This window comes from Pteronotus mesoamericanus, unplaced genomic scaffold, assembly GCF_021234165.1.
Source record: "Pteronotus mesoamericanus isolate MK-2021 breed Mesoamerican mustached bat unplaced genomic scaffold, CSHL_Meso_final contig_78, whole genome shotgun sequence".
Lineage (NCBI taxonomy): Eukaryota > Metazoa > Chordata > Mammalia > Chiroptera > Mormoopidae > Pteronotus > Pteronotus mesoamericanus.
In genome coordinates, this window is record NW_026555258.1 from 21,837,075 (window position 1) to 21,848,149 (window position 11,075).

At 41.4% G+C, this 11,075-nt stretch overlaps 1 non-coding gene across 1 annotated transcript; it reads left to right on the forward strand.

Moving 5' to 3' along the window:
• Window positions 1-407: 407 nt before the first annotated feature.
• On the forward strand, window positions 408-589 carry LOC129079727 (small nucleolar RNA SNORA23). The gene has a single exon (XR_008530089.1). It is a non-coding gene; the product is annotated as a small nucleolar RNA SNORA23 (small nucleolar RNA).
• The last annotated feature ends 10,486 nt before the right edge of the window (window positions 590-11,075 follow it).

Consider the following 11,075-nt stretch of genomic DNA (forward strand, 5'->3'; position numbering starts at 1 on the left):
TGTTCAAATATATTCATTGAAAAAATGGTGAAGTCACTTTAGTTAAAATTGACAACAGTTGTAAGAAAACATGCGAAGACATTTAAAAAGTAGAATATACTGTGTAGAGTTTTTATAATATTAAAATGTATCCCCCAAAAAGTTTCCTGATACAACTACTATTGTCTGCAGGGAGAAAAAAGAGGAGACGAGAGATGCCTTTCCATGTATTAGTGGGTATTTTTTAAAACTAATCTTTTGCTCATGGCTATAGTCAATAGTATAGAAAAGGAATGATTGAAAGTAAAAGTCCTCCTCCCCCATTCTGAGAAATAAGCATTGTTTTGAGTGTCTCTAAAATTTTTCTAGATGTATACAATATATTCCCTCAATAAGTTGTGACAACAGTAGATTTTAAATGTCAGTTAATTGAAAGATGCACCTAAGAATATTTCCTAAAGTACAGTGTTAAGATATAAAGTTGCTGTAGTGCATTCAGATCTTATCATCCACACTAATACCATGCAGCCAAAGAGTAAGTTGTAATAGTCTAGTGTTGTCTCATCAGGCATAATTTACCACTGGCCAACCTCCAAATTCCCACACAGGAAAAAAAAGAAAGAAAAAGGTGTTTTTGTTTTAATTTCTAGAAAAACTGTGACAGACATACCCACTCTTGGCCCAATGGCACAGTTTGGACAGGCTGTATGCCTCCATGTGAGGTGTAGTTGCCTTTGCCCAGAGTCCCACAGTTCATGTGACAGATGACAGGACCCCGACTCCCAAAGCAATGGCCACTAAGGTGAGGGCACTTGTGAACCAGGCCTTGTAGGATAGGCCTTGGGCTTCTTTAAGAGCTACTGAGCCAAGATAAAAAGATCAAGGGGAGTCATTCCAAATATTTGGTAACAAGCCAGGGAATCTTGCTTATACTTTTTGGAAATCAGTCAAATGATTTCAGGGAAGAGGATGAGCCAGCAGAGATGGAGCATCTGCTGACTTAGAAAATATCAGGGTGAAAACACCAGACTTAAAACCATTCATTCAGCAAATAGTTACTGAGACTCTCTCCTTGCTAGGCACTGTTCTGGGTGCTGGGGAATACAATAGGGAACAAGACAAAGTCCCTGCTCTCAAGGAGTTTGTATCTAGTGCAGCAATTTTGCAACCAGTGTGCCACAGCAAGTATACTGGTGTGTTGAAAGAATTTTTAAAACATGCAATACCTGACTATTTCCCTCATAAGGGAAAACCTCTTTTCCCTTAGATTATCAAATTAAAAAAATGACAACAGCCAACACAACAGTAGCCATCTGGTGTGGATGAATCAAAATTACACCTTTTTTTTGGTCAGATTGACAAAAAAAAAATATTTTTTGGAGTATTGCAGAATTTAATAGTTTATGTGTGCCATGAGATGAAAAAGGTTGAAAATTGCTGTTCTAGGGGGATAACAGATAAACAGATAATAAACTAAAATCAGATATTTATACTATATCAGGTGTTGATAAGTGCTATTTTTTAAAAAGCATGTGAAGAGGATCAGAAAATTCTCGGAAAAAATAGAGTTGCTACAGAGAACTCACCAGATATGTTTCATTCCTCTTCCTCCATCATTCTGTCTTCCCTCTTCTTCAGCCAGTAGTTGACCCCAAGAAGGCTGACCTCTGTGAGTTACACAATTGGCTTCACGGGGGGTCCTAGCAGGCCATGTGAGTGAGGGAGGAGAGAGAGGTTAAGGAATTTATTTCTCTTTTTGGCTGGCTGTGCTCTCGATGCAAGGTCATTGTTTCTGTAGGGTGGCCCTCCAGGTGACTTGCTTCTTACAGGTGATTCTTTCCTTACAGGTGATTCCCTCCTTTTAGGTTCTAGTAACTGCTCCCTTTTTTGCCCTTTTAGGCCTGGTGAGCCCTTATTTTTCACTTCAGGGCACTGCATTCTCCCTGTGGTTTCCCTGTATTGGACTCTGCCCTACATCATTGTAAAAAGTCTCTTTATTGAATCTCCCTGGAATACACCCATATTAGTTTCCTACGGCTGCCATAGGAAAGCACCACAAACTGGGTGGCTTAAAACAATCAAAATTTATTGTCTCATAGTTCTGGAGGCTAGAAGTCTAAAACTGAGGCATTGGCAGGGCTATGCTCCCTCTGAAACCTGACAAGGAAGACCCTCGCCTTGTTCTAGCTTCTGTTGGTTTGTGGGCAATCGTTGGCTTTCCTTGGCTTGCAGCTGCAGCACCTCAGTCTCTGCTCCCATCTTTATATGACGTTCTCCCTTTGTATGTCTGTCACTCTGTGCTTCTTCCAAAAAGGATACCGGTGAAATAGGAAAAACTTTATTGTTCCTCCTGTTACACTCACCAGTCAATTATTACTCTCAATACTTCCTGTCACCAAATGTATGGGGTTTTTCCCCCCACACCAAGCAACTCTTCCGTTATCTGCAGACACCAGCGGAATGTCCTACATGTCAACTAAATTCTGGCACTATCTACCATTGAGATAGCACCAGATCCCACAAGATAAAGGCTCAGTCTCACAAGACTGCCCCCACATCAGATGTCAATTACAAGTCCCAACTTGTCACCTGTACTTAAGGCCAACTGGCTATAAGCTGGAGTTCCCACAACCCCCTCCTTGGGTTTGCTAATTTGCTAGAATATTTCATAGAACTTGGAGAAACACATTTAGCAGTTTATCATATAATAAAGGATATGATAAAAAGATACAGCTGAACGGCCAGATGAATAGATACATAAGCAAGTGTCCTGAGTGCAGGAACTTCTGTCCCAATGAAGTTTGGGTGCCCTTCCCTCCCAGCACATGGATGTATTTACCAACCCACAAGCTGTCTGAGCTCCATAATTTTGGGTTTTAATGGAGGTTCCCTTACATACACCTGGTCATGTATTAACTCAATTTCCAGCCTTTCTTTCCTGTCTGGAGAAGGGGTGCGGGTAGGGCTGAAAGTTCCGAACTTATAATCATGGCTTAGTCTTTCTGGTGACCAATTTCTACCAGGAGTCTACCAAGAGTTGCCTCAGAATAAGACACTCTTATCACCCAGGAAATTCCAAGAGACAGGAGTTCTATGTCAAAAACCAGGGTAAAAGATCACATATTAGCAATAATCAGGGACACAGAACAATATATATATTTTTAATTATATATAAGACCAATATCTTACTTCACGCCAGTATATTGGATTAAGGACTCACCCTACTCCAGTATAACTTGAATTACAACTGCTCGACCCATAAGGTAGCATTCTGAGGTACTGAGGGTTAGGTCCTCAACCTATCTTTTGGGGTGGGGGACACAATTCAATGTGTTGTAATACCTAATTTGAGTGTAGCATGTGTTTCCATTGAGACTCTGACATACAGGTTAATCGAGGAAAGTCTCCCTGATAAGGTGACAGAGTTGAGAAAAACAAGCAGATACCAGGGAGAAAAAGAGGGAACAATACTAATAACTATAAATGTTTATACTCATATAGCACTTATTATTGCAGATACAGGGCCATGAGGTAGACGCTTCCTTGACTTGTTGGAGGAATACCAGGAGGTCAGATGATGGAAATGAGGAAGCAATGGAGAGGGAATAGCTGATGATAGCAGAGATGTAAAGAAGTGGGGCAACGGCAGAAAGCCATTGTGAAGCCTTTGACTTTTATTCAGAGTAACATGGAAAATCATGGAGGGTTTAAGGTAGAGGAGTGACAGCATCTGACTTATGTTTTGAAAGAATCACTCTGATTGCTGTGCGGAGAACTTCCTGTGGGGACGGCAAAGATGGATGTGGAGACACCAGTCAGGAGATTATTGTAATAATCCAGAAGAGAGTGGTGACTTTTACCAGGGTGGAAGCTGTGCAAGTGGGAAGTGGTTGGATTCTGGATTTATCATAGAGCTTACAGGCTTTGTTGATGGGAGTCAACATGGGGTGTAAGAGAAAGAGGCTCCCCACACATACGTTCACGTTAGGAAACTTCCTTGGAATGGTCCTCCTCATTTAAGAGTGGCCGCCCTGACTGATAATGTTCTGCAGGGTACCAATCTAATCCAGAAAATGTTCTGTGAGCACCTACTCTGTACAGGCATTGTGTTGGAAATACAATGATGGACAACGTCTGATTCTGAATTCTATTCATAAAAATAATAGGGTTTGTCATAAGCCCTTCCATTTCCTATTGGTTTATGACAGAAATTGTATGTTAATAGAACCTCTTTCGAAGTTCTAGACTTTTTTTTTCATCCTCACTTGAGTATATGTTTATGTATCTGACAGAGAAAGGGTGGGGGGGGGAGAGAGAGAGAGAACATTGATGTGAGAGAGAAACATTGACTCCTACACACACCCTGACCGAGGATGGAGCCCACTAGCTAGGTACATGCCCTGATCGGGAATTGAACCTTTTTTTGTACAGAACAATGCTCTGACCAACCAAGCCATCTGGCCAGGGCAGTTCTAGACATTTGTAGAGTGGTGCAACTCATTATTAAAAGTATTTCTGCATACCACAATTCAATTAAATATATCTACTTTTAAAAACAATTGCAGCCCATGACAATTGAGCTTTAAAAACATCTTTGGGCTTCTTGCTCAGGTTTCTGTCTTCCTCAAACACCGCCTTCCTTCTTCCACCCCAGGTTTCTCAGCCCTGTGAATCTCTTTCGTGGTTCAGTCACTATGTCAGTTTAGGCCTCTTGGAAGAAGCAGACAATGAAATAGAGTTAGGAGTACAAGAGCTCTTTTGGTGGGTATCCACCGTGAAAAATAAAGGGGAGGAAGCAGGATTTGGTGAAGAAAGCCTTCGGACCATAATGCGGATTACGTTTGCAGTCAAAGGAAAGAGGGAAGGAAGCAGAATTGGGTAGAGATTGGCTCGGACCGTGGTGCAGAGCTGACAGGCTCAGGCAGTCCGTCGGGCAGCTCTGGAGTAGAGATTACTTATTAGAGCAGTCAGTCTTTGTGCAAAATTTCCAGGCTCTGGTATCCCTGCCATGTTCAGTGGCTAGGGACTGCCTAGGAAGAGCTGTCAGCTAACTGAATTTCTCACAGGCAAGATTTTTCTTGAAGGGCGATCTGAGCAGTGTGTATCTTTGGCTGCCACAGGCTTCTGCTCGCACCCTGCAAACCCACTTATCCACACACACTCAGGAAGCAGCTGCTCCAGGGACCCACTGAGCATCTCTTATTAAAGGAAACTTAGAAGAGGTAGGACGGTGGGACAAACCGCACAGTCCCTACCAGCAGCTGGTTTGAGGGCAACTGCTGGAAATCGTCATTTCCCTCCTCCACTCTCCACACTAAGCTCCCTTGTTCTACTGATCTTGGTTTACCTAGTGGCGTGACCCAGACCTTTATTCCTGAGCAGAATGAGCCTTTGGCAATGACATCGTTTTCAAGCTAGGGTTGCTGCACTTGTCCATTCAGTCACAGATGGCCAAGTGAGTAGCAAGAGGCATTGAAATCAATTCTACATATACTTCCTGTCCCTGCTGTGTAACAGCGGTCCTATCTCCTGTTGCTAATAAGGACCGGTTATTCCTACCAAGTCGATGATTCTTCTTACTTCTTGATTCCTTAATATAAACAGCGGCAGTGACAGCTTATAGTTCAGTGGGACCATTGCTATGTCCCCTGACAAAGTGCTCCCCACTTTGAGGATCAGGAATTTTAACCCTGCAAGGTCCAAGGTTGTGGGGACAAAATATTCCTCAGTGGATCACTGGGAGTGGTGGGTGGGACCACCCCTACTTCCCGGCCTTGGATCCTGGACCCAACTAGTCTTCCTGCTAGGGACACAGTACCCTACAGGATTCTCTGATTCAGTGCATACATTGCATCCTAGAGAATGAGATCCTGTTCTTGCACAATATTGCCTCCAAGATGGTGCTTCAGCTGTGCTGTCAGTGGGCCATCCCATCGCTCTCGCTAAGCTCATTTTTCTGGAAAGGGTGGTATGCAATAATACCAACGGATCCCTTGATCACTGTGAAGTGGGTCTCCTGGTTGGATGTTATAGTTCGTGGGGTTTCATGTCTGTGGATCAGACACTTCATAAATTCCTGTATAGTGAGTGGTACAGGCTAAAGCTCTGCTGGCAGGAAATGTAAACAGGTACCCAGAATAAAAGTCAATTCCTGTGAGAACAAATTGCTTATCCTTCCAGCTGGCCAATCGACTGGCCAGTTGATCCCTCAAAGAATAGTGCCATTTTTGGCTGTCAGCCCTGGTCTCTCTGTCAGATTGGGCATTTAGGGGTTATAGCTAGGTCAGCCTTAGTGAGAGCCCATGCCAAGGGACTATACATAGTCTCCATCTCTGCCACCATGGTCACGCCATTCATGTGCCTGTCACTTTCCCACTCTTGCCTTCTCACCGTCTATTTTAAATACAATAGCCAGATTCTTTTAAAACAGATCAGTTCACTCATGCTCAAAACAGTTCACTCAGTAAAAATCCTGTCTTTACCATGGCTTCCCTTCTCTCCCCCCTCTCCTCTCCATTACTTCTCTGATTTTATCAGCTATACCTTTCCCCAGGTTTACTCTGCTTCAGCCACACTGGACTCCTTGGTGTCCCTTGAACTGGCCAGGTTCACTCCCACTTGGGTCTTTTGTCTCTCTCCCTGAAATAGTACGCTATAGATACCTGTCCTCATCTCTTCCTCCAATCTTCTTTGAAATCTCTTTCCAGTGAGATTTAAAAACTTGCTTTGACCGCTTGATTGCCTTATTTAATATGACAAAATGCCCCACACTTCCCAGTCCAGGATTTCTGATGCCTTACTTTTTTCCTCCATTAAACTTACTGTCTTGTAACACACTACATAATTTATTTATATGTTTCTTGATTAGTGTCTTTCTCCTCTGCTGGAAGATAGGGATCTTTGTCTTTTTTGCTCATTCACATTCCGTAAGCACCAGGAAGAGTGCCTGGAACAGAGGAAGAGCTCAATTAATAATGAAAGGACAACTCAGTCACCCTCCAAAATAAGCATTTTGAAACAAGATAATACTCTTACGTGTTAAAATTGACAGTTGAGACTTAACTTCCAATATTATTATCAAAAGTGTATGGGAAATTTAAAAAAGAAACAGGAAAAAGGAAAAAAATGTGTACAGGAAAGATGTTTTCATAGTTTGCTGGTGAGTTTAGATCTTTCCCCCCAATATTTTGGAAAGCCATTTAGCCACATAGGTGTTTCTTCTAGAATTTCAACTCTTGTACCCCTAAAAGTATTTTTCTCAACTTAGTTATCTAATTGTGATTTAAAAAGTTGATTTTATGGTGTAGTCAACCAGCCAGCCACTGGGGCAAAGTCCTGGCACTCACATGTTTTATGTTTAAACAGTATCCTTTATATAACCCAACATTCTTTTTTCTCATTTGACCTCATTTTCTCATTAGTTTTGCAAGAGAGAGTAGAAAAATTGTAAGCAATAAATTGTGAAATAAAACTTTTGCTAAAGTTCAATATGTTTAAACAGTTTGGGTTCTTTTGTTTGTTTTTTTCTTCTTTTTTTCCCCTCAATTCAACATTCTTTTTCTCATTCAACAGGTTTTTCATTTCTGGCTAAAGCTGATTTTAATACATTTATTTCAAGCATACCAGGCTTGTTGAACTAAAAATCATAGCTGGCTTTTTGTTGATATTATGTTTATTTGTTCATTAGTTTATTATCATTACTTCTCCATATTCATTGGGAAGTGATGCTATTCCAGGTCCTACCTGTGTTGGGTGAGTCTTTGAATCTCTGTCCTCAGGAGGATACTAGGATATGGAGAAATTGAAATCCTTGTGCCTTTCTGGTAAGAAAGTAAATGGGGCGGCCACTGTGGCTGTTCTTTAAAAAAAAAAATTATGCATAAAATTACCATTTATGCAGCAACTCTACTAACAGTTAAATAGCCAAAAGGATTAAAAGCAGAGACTCAAAAAGATATCTGTACACCCATGTTCATAGCAGCATAATTCACCTTAGTCAAAGGGTGGAAAAACCAAAATATCCATAGGCAGAAGAATGGGTAAACAAAATATGGTATGTACATAAAATAGGGTATTTTTCAGCCCTAAAAGGGAAGGAAATTTTGATACAAGCTACAACATAAATGGACCTTGAAGAAATTATGCTACATCTACTTTATAATAATTTGGAACTGGAAGTGAGAAGACCGGAGGAAAAAAATGAGACAAACTGGGAACACCAATGGGAACTAGAAACTAACTAGAAACTATGAAACCAATTTCACTCAACAATGTATATGCATGAAAAGATGTATCAAAATATTTTTTAAACTTTAAATGGAAAGCGTGTGTTCCTTTTTCAGAGACCCATGTTTATGATTTGTGGTTTTGCAGTACATGCCTGCCTGTGTTTTGCAGAGCTGTTATACTACATTTTAACTGAGAAGAGCCCAGGACCCAAAGCGCTTGAAATAAGAAAGTTTGAAGACAGGCAAATATATGCCATTTGATTCACAGACTGTGGGCCACCAACTTTGGCCCCAGGCTAGATTTCAAAAGGGGTCAGTTACATCTTTTCCAACCTTGGATTTCAACATACTCTTGCATACTTTTGTCTTTTTAGCCCCACAATCGATGCCCTCGTCAGAGCCTGAAAGAATGTGGTATCATTTGAGATAATAGTATATCCTTCCTGCCATTTACTGTCATAATCCCCTTGGTCCCTTAACACTTTCTCTGGTTCCTACCATTTTTGCATGCTTCGATTCTCCCAGGACTTTGTCATGACTGCTGCTATTTACATGGTGGTTCTATGTCACTACCATAGAGTTGTCATTGCCTCCATCTTTTTTAATGGTCACCCTATACCCTAGCTTAACTTGCTGTGTGCCATCACTCTAATTCCTTTAAGGATTTCCTCACCTCTTTCCTCTTCAGTGGAAGGGCCCAAAGTCATGCTTCTGAGCACTTTCTGGTACTGTCTTCTTTTGGAAACTTGTGGAATTATGCCTATATTTTCTTAAAGGATTTTGAAATTTAGCTTCCTGGAGTCCTCTGTGTACATTTTATCCAGCTCAACCTTGCTCTTCCTGGAGAGGAGCTGACCCTCGCACTCCCACAAACGGCTTTTTCCCATTGTTTGGAATCAGCCAAAAGTTACTTTTATTTTTTCCTTTACCTTCTAGGACATAAAATTGTTAGGAAGGCAAGCGAAAGAATCTGCTTTTATCTGAATGAAGTATCCAGGATATCTCCATTGTCTGTGCTCTGCCAATTTCGTGGCTTTCCTCCAAGTGGCTCAGCTCCGCTTCCATAAAAACATCACTTCTGCTCTTCTCTCCTTTCATCTTCATCCAAGTGTTGCGGGATTCCTCTAATCTATTGTTATCACAGCCTCCAGTGCTGCTCCCTCTCCTCCCAACAGGTCTTTTGTGCACAGCACACCCTTCTGTCTTTACGTTCCTATGGATCCTCTCCATCCCACCAACTCTCAGTGGTTTCTCTGAGGTCTTGTTTGCCACCCTGTGCTGTAATCTCAACGTTACAATGTTGGTCATGTTCTGTGCATGATAATCTGGATATTTCTGATGGCCTTTCCAATTGTTTTCTTACTGAATTACTCAGCACCTCCCTGTCTGTTGAATTCTTCCCAGCCCCCATGAATGTGCTCCCCCTTTTCAGTTTTATCTGGGTGTTTTTTTTCTCCCTTCCCGTCTGTTTTCCATTTGCAGCCCTTTTGGCCAGATGAGTTGGTCTCTGACTAAACACATTCTTTTCGGTCTTTGAAAAATGCTCTCCATTCTTAGGCAAATATCTGTCATTCCTATCTTTGAAGTTATGACCCTGAAATAAAAAATTACACCAATGTGTACCTAATAATTCATATCATAATTTGTTCTCAACATTTCTTCCCCTAAGTCCTTTATTTTACATCCCAAATTTCACAGCATCTTGAGATGCTTCTCCACTTTGATGGGTTTTCATTTCCCTGTAACCTCGCAGTCAATAGCTTTGACCAGCCTCTGCAGGCTCTGCCACGTGCTGGATTCATACTCATGCATATATCACCCCTTCTTGCACGACTTAATTGTGTCAATTCCCAGACATTACCATATTCCTCATAAGGGAGCCCCAAGACCCAGAGTGTGACTTCTCCTCCGTAGCTTTACCATTTCATGTGTCTTCCTCCCCCGTCGAAAAGATTATTACAGGCGTTGTAGTAGAGTAGAAACGAGGCTTGCTCTGCTAGGTATTACTGAATAGCTAAAGAGGACAAATAACTAAGTGAACTCACCAAGCTCAGCTTCTTTATCCTTTAAGTGGGAATGTCATGCTGACCTTATGGGGTTATGATGATCTAATATGATATTATATATGAAACCACTTTGTGTGCAAAAAGAAATGCATGACAAGTTGCTTAACATTTGCCTCAACCCCGATTTAACTCATTTATTGAGTGCTTTCTAGAAGCCAGATCCTCTGTAAGGAGAAACAAAGGCGTGTGCCCAAAACTTGGTGGTGGGCTTCTCAGCCAGGAGGAAAGTGAATTTGGGAGCATGTTCTTTCCCCAGAGGATTACAGTGGGCATTGTGGTAGCCTGTGCACTGCCCACAAACATCTATGCATTGCTTTGTGCTTTGGATTTTAATACCGTTGTACACGAGTGTTTCTGAGCATCCCAGAGGTCATCTCAGTCATGTACAAGAATCTGCTTATTTTCTAGAACCATGGGCAATTCTGACTTCTAGCTCCTGCAGGATCCACTGTAAGTGAGCATCTTCTGGGAACTGGCCACGGTGCACTCTTCTCTACCCTAACCAAGATGGGATGGCATGGTTCTCTCATTAGCTTGTAGGACAATCATTACAACTAACCATGACAATAGCAACTATAATTCTCGTGTATTGAATACCAACCATGTATCACGCATTCTACGAGGCTCTTCATATCCATCAATGTTTTTCAATCATTTAAAAAATTTACTGCTCCCCTAAGGAGATTTTTAGGCATGTTTTTCTTAATATTCCCTTCATGACATTTTAATATCACAAACATACTGTGCATTTGTTTAGGTACTATGTGTATGTAGGTACTTTCTGTACTTTATATATAAAAAG